Here is a 6,599-nt window from a genome sequence, read left to right as displayed (position 1 = left end):
ATATATTATAATCCCAAGTGCTATTATACTAAAGTACTTATATGCTTGTATACTGAACTGGCTTAAAATCATAATAAAGTGACCTAGTGAAATAGATACCCTTGCTATATGTAATATTAATAATAGCCAAGTCACCAGGGCTACCACTATTAGTTTGATACCATAAGATTTTTATAACCTATCCACCAAGACTGGCACTATTGAGTGGTCATGTTTGGAGAAAGAAAGTAATACTGAAGTGCATTAGAACTGCCAATGATTGATTATATCTCCTGTGGCATTAAATCCTTGCGGACGTCTGGTCCGCAGGGTGACAATCCAGAATGCCTCCCTATGTAATAGTTTGGCAGTTCTGTCTCCCCCTCGTGGGGTGTTTCTTATAAGTTCAATAACTTGCCATCTAAATGTTTTGACCACTTTGTGATGTACTGTTATGAAGTGATGGACCAGATCAGAGACATCTATATCTTTTTCGATATTATTAAGGTGTTCTCTGATTCGGAACCTCACCTCACGGGTCGTGCACCCTACATATTGTTTGTTACACTCTGTGCACTCTGCTACATATATAACATATGTGGTTCTACAGTTTGTGCAATTAGAGAGAAGAAACACCCTTTGTGTGACCCTAGACAGAAAGCGATTGGTCACATTTGTGTGGCTACAAGCAATGCAAGCCGTGAAATGGCACTTAAAGTGACCTTTTACTGAAAGCCAACTACTTCCACTCGTTTGTGGTTTCTTAAGCATGCTGGGGGCTAGGATATTACCAATGGTTCATCCTCTTTTAGGGACAAAGTTACAGCCCTCCTCAACAATGCTTTTAAGACACTGGTCACCCGTTAACACTGTAAAGTGTTTCTCTATGATACCACAAATTTCTCTAAATTGTGGGCTAAAGGTAGTAGTAAAAGTGGGTCTATTTAAATCAAAAGACTCACTTTGACTTATACCCTTCTTCAGGAGCATGCTGGATCGCTCCATTCTATTCACTTCTACATATGCCCTCTTTACAATTTTTGGGTGATAGCCTCTTTCCAGCAGTTGTGTCTTAAGATTAATAGCTTCCCTTTGGAAATCAGAGTCAAGGGAGCAATTCCTCTTTAATCTAATCATTTGTCCTTTTGCCACTCCAAACCCAGTATGTCTTGGATGACTGGATTTGGTGTGCAAAATCGTATTAGATGTAATGGGCTTCCTATGTAAGGTGGTTATTACCTTCTGGTTAGTAGTATCACCAGTAAGAGTAACATCCAAATATATATGGAACTGTCAATTTCTCCCAAGTAAACGTAAATTGCAAGTTCACTCTGTTTGTGTTTAAATATTCGTGAAATTGCACTACTTCCTCCTTAGACCCAGTCCACACGAAAAGCAAGTCGTCTATATACCACTTGTATGACTTGATCTTGCTTCTCTGTCTGTTCAGATCTCCAAAGACGTGGGACCTCTCCCACCAGCCCATGAAAAGGTTTGCATAGGCTGGGGCAAATTTGGTGCCCATCGCGGTCCCACGCCTCTGGAGAAAGAAATGATCCTCAAATTTAAAATAATTATTACTCAAGAGAAATTGAAGTACTCTTAATATATAAGCCTTCAAGTTCTCATCATAATTGCTATACCTGTCTAATGAAAACCTAATAGATTTTAGACCAAATTCGTGTGGTATACACGAATAAAGGCCCACCACATCCACCGTAATCCATGAACAGTCTGTATCCCAATTGACTCGATCAAGGCTGTTCAACAGATGGGTGGTGTCTCTCAGGTAGGAGGGCAACTGCATAACCAGGGGTTGCAGGAGGGACTCAACCCAGGAAGAAATCCTCTCAAATAAAGACCCAATGCCTGAAACAATAGGCCTCCCTCTCACATCCTCCAAGGTTTTGTGCACCTTGGGGAGGTGATGAAAAATAGGGATAGATGGTGTCTTAACATTTAGATATTCGTAGGTATCTTGGTCAATGAGACCCTCCTGCAAACTATCATCTAGAAGGTCCAGTAATTGCAATTTAAAGGTTGGAGTAGGATCTCTAGAGAGAGTGTGGTATACCGATGTGTCTAGAATTTGGCGCTCTGCTTCCTGTATATATTTCACTCTGTCAAGCACCACAATGCTGCCCCCCTTATCCGCCTGTCTAATGACTATTCCATCTTTCTCTTTAAGAGAATCCAAAGCTTGTTTCTGTTGATGGCTCAGATTTGGGGGGGCAGCCCTGTGGTACCTTGACAATAGTATTAGATCATCCTCTACCAACTTATGGAAGGCCTCAAGGAAAGGACCTCTTTCTTTGGTAGGATAGAAAACTGAACGTGGTTTATAACCAATATGTTCAGTTTTTACAAAAGAATTATGGTCACCTGACTCAAAGAAAAGATCTTGCAGAAGCTGGAAATCACATGCTTCCATAAAATCAATTGTATCTATTATGGGGGGTATGTCTTTGTATATCTCTTGTGTAGTTAAGGAAGGGGCCTGATTATCCCCAGTGTTCCCTCTGTTGAAGAAAAACTTCTTTAATGTGAGATCTCTCACCAGACGATTAACATCAACACATTAACACACATTAACATTAACACATTAACATAATTACATAAATACATTTTTACACACATATAAACACACACACACATATATATATATATATATATATATATATATATACACACATACATATTTTGACATGTATGTATGTATCTCTGTGTTAAAGCCCTTGTTTGCCTTTTTTTTTCTCCTGAGACCTCATTTCTTTTTTGTGCAATATTGTTTTTAATAATTTTTATTAGATAGTGTTATAATGAGTATAACTGTACGTTTAAATGTATCTTAGATGTGTTTTGTGACAACTTTTTGTTTCGAGAAACAGTTAACCAGAGCTCTGTCGTCGCAATATCTCAAAGCAAGTGTTAAATTAAATTGCGCTCAAGTGATCGTGTATACATTCAACTTATAATACGAGTGTTATATCCAACAGCCATGATAAACCAGATATCACTCGCGCATAACTGTTAGCGCACCACTCACAATCTGGCTTCAAGTAAGTTAGATGCTAAAGGGACAGTCTAGTAAAAATTTAACTTTCATGATTCAAAAACGTTTCAGGCCTACTTTAGACCCTTTAGTCATGTATGATATCATATATGACTAACACCTAGATTACGAGTTATGCGCGCTATAGGGAAATTAACGAACGCAGCAAAAGTTGCATTATTTAACCTTTTATAGCGCAGCCATTACAGGTTTTTAAACAGCCGGCTTGTGCGTGTGATATAGTTGCGTTGAGCTCCATACTGCACACAAACCAAGCGCTGTTTTGACATGCTTGTGCATGCTTCCGCCTCAGACATCAATGAGGAGAGCGGGTCAGAAAAAAGCCTTACACCTGTGATCACGGAATGAAAAGCTCTGTAACGCAGCTCCATTGATGTCTATGGGGAAAAAAAATAACATTTAAACCTAACACCCTAACATAAACCCCAAGTCTAAACACCCCTAATCTGCCACCCCCGACATCGTCGCCACCTACATAATTTTATTAACCCTAATCTGCCGCTCCTGATATTGCCACCACTTAAATAAATCTATTAACCTCTAATCTGCCGCTCCTGATATCGCTGCCACTATACTAAAGTTATTAACCGCTATTCCCCTGCACCCCAACATCACCCACACATTTAAATAAATCTATTAACCCCTATTCCGCCGCTCCCCGACATCGCCACAACTAAAGTTATTAACCCTTAAAACATCTGGCCACCCACATCACTACCACTAAATAAGCCTATTAACCCCTAAACCGCCAGTCTCCCACATCGCAACAACTATATATTAACCCCTAAACCTAACCCTAATCGTAACCCTAAACCTAACACCCCCTATTTTTAACATAATTAAAATAGAGCTAAATTAAAGTTACAATTATTAACTAAATAATTTAAAACTAAATACATCCTTACCTGTGAAATAAAACCTAAGGTATCTACAATATAACTAATAGTTATATTGTAGCTAGCTTAGGTTTTATTTTTATTTCACAGGTAAGTTTGTGTTTATTTTAACTAGGTAGACTAGTTAGTAAATAGTTATTAACTAATTACTAACTACCTAGTTAAAATAAATACAAACTTACCTGTGAAATAAATATCAAACAATAAAATTACTAAAAATAAAAAACCTACCATTACAAAAAATAACAAATGAAATTATACAAAACACTAACAATTATTCCTATTCTAATACCCTTTAAAAAAAAAAAAAAAAAAAAAAAAAGCCTAATCTAGAATAAACTACCACTTACAGTTTTTTAAGTCCTCATCCAGGTGGTAAGAAGTCTTCATCCAGGCAGCCTCTTCTATCTTCATCCAGACGGCCTCTTCTATCTTCATCCAGGCGGCATCTTCCATCTTCATACCGGTGGAGCAAAGAGGGTCCATCCTGAAGACATCCGGCACGGAGCATCCTCTTCATACTGTCGTCGCCGTACACTGAATCTTCAATGCAAGGTGCGCGATTCAAGATGGCGTCACTTGCATTCCTATTTGCTGATTTGATAGGCTGATTTGATATTGGAAATTCAAAACAGCCAATAGGATGAGAGCTACTGAAATCCTATTGGCTGTTCAAAACAGCCAATAGGATGAGAGCTTCTGAAATTCTATTGGCTGTTCAAATCAGCCAATAGAATTTCATTAGCGCTCATCCTATTGGCTGAGAACTTCTCCGCCGGGATGAAGTTCGTTCAAGCGGGACTTCAAAAAGTGGATCTTCTTTTTTGGATGTTTTTTTTTTTTTAGTTTAGGGTTTGGGCTTTTCGTAAAAGAGCGCAATGCCCATACAAATGCCCTTTTCAGGGCAATGGGTAGCTTAGGTTTTTGTTAGAGTTAGTTTTTTTTTTTACAGGTAAAAGAGCTGTTTAACTTAAAGCAATGCCCTACAAAATGCCCTTTTAAGGGCTATTGGCAGTTTATTGTAGGCTAGTTTTTTTTTATTTTGATAGGGCTACTAGATTAGGTGTAATTCTTTTTTATTTTGGATAATTTCGTTTGCTATTTTTTCGTAATTTAGTGTTTGTTATTTTTTGTAATTTAATATTTTTGGTAATTAGATACTAATTTAAATTTTTATAGTGTTAGGATTTTTTAATGTGTATTTTAGTTTAATTTAATTTGTAGTTATTTAAATTTTAGTTTAATACTTATATTATTTGAATTGTTAATAGTTTTTTTTAATTTGACAGTGAAATTTTAATTTTAATCTAAAGTTAGGGGGCGTTAGGTTTAGGGGTTACTAGTTTAAATTAGTTTATTGCAATGTGGCTTGCGGTTTAGGGGTTAATAGGTTTATTATAGTGGTGGCGGTGTAGGACTTAATAACTTTAGTATAGTGGAGGCGATTTGGGCAGACGGCAGATTAGATAATAATATTTAAATAGTGTTTGCGATGTGGGAGGGTGGCGGTTTAGGGGTTAATAACTTTATTATAGTGGTGACGATGTCGGGGAGCGGAGGAATAGGGGTTAAAAATATTTTATTAGTGGCGGCGATGTTGGGAGCGGCAGATTAGGGGTTAATAACTTTAATATAGTATTTGCGATGTGGGAGGGCCTCGGTTTAGGGGTTAATAGGTAGTTTAGGGGTGTTTAGTGTATTTTGTAGCAGTTTAGTTATGACTTTTATGTAACAGTTTTGTAGCGTAAAACTCATAATTACTGCTTTTAGATTGCGAAACGAATCTTGTTGGTATAGGCTGGAATGCAACATTTTTAGCCTCACCGCAAAACTTGTAATGGCAACATCATTTTTACATGTGTGGGACTGACATTGCGTTACAGGCTAAAAGTATTGCGGTACAGCTATACCGCCAAAACGTGTAATGGCTGCAGTGCTGTTTTAACGCTGAAATGACCATTTTTTCAGCGTTAAAACACAAACGCACAACTTGTAATCTAGGTGTATAAGAGTCTATAGTAGGCCTGGAATATTGTATTTTAGTCTGAAGGACCCTGCAAAAAAGACAATAAAGGTCCTTTCTTTTAAGTGTTGCTGAATACTAGTTATGCCATAGTTTTCATTCCATTTTCACTCTTATTTTGTCTTACTCTAAATATTTAGGGGCTTTTGAGTGTTGAAAAAGAGTTTAAAAGTTACCTATTATCTGTTGCATCATTCACTAAAGAGTTTTAAACTGCCTTTGGAAGCAACATCAGCACAATAAATGAATTTCCATGAAGCTGTACAGAAGCCTCACATCAACATGCACAATGCCAAGTGCTGGCTAGAGTGGTGTAAAGCCCACCACCATTGGACTTTGGAACAGTGGAAATATGTTCTCTGGAGTGATGAATCACACTTCACTATCTGGCAGTCTAATCTGAAGGAAGAATCTGGGTTTAGCGAATGCCAGGAAAATGCTACCTACTGGAATACATAGTTCCTTTTGTAAAATTTGATAATGGTGGGGGGCTGCTTTCAAAGTTTTGGGATAGACCCTTTAGTTCCAGTGAAGGGACATATTAAAGGGACAATATCAGCTTTCATGATTCAGATAGGGCATGTCATTTTAAACATCTTTCCAATGTACTTTTATCATTGATTTTTCC

Source organism: Bombina bombina, chromosome 4 (assembly GCF_027579735.1).
Source record: "Bombina bombina isolate aBomBom1 chromosome 4, aBomBom1.pri, whole genome shotgun sequence".
Classification (NCBI taxonomy): Eukaryota; Metazoa; Chordata; class Amphibia; order Anura; family Bombinatoridae; genus Bombina; species Bombina bombina.
This window is presented reverse-complemented; position numbering follows the sequence as displayed.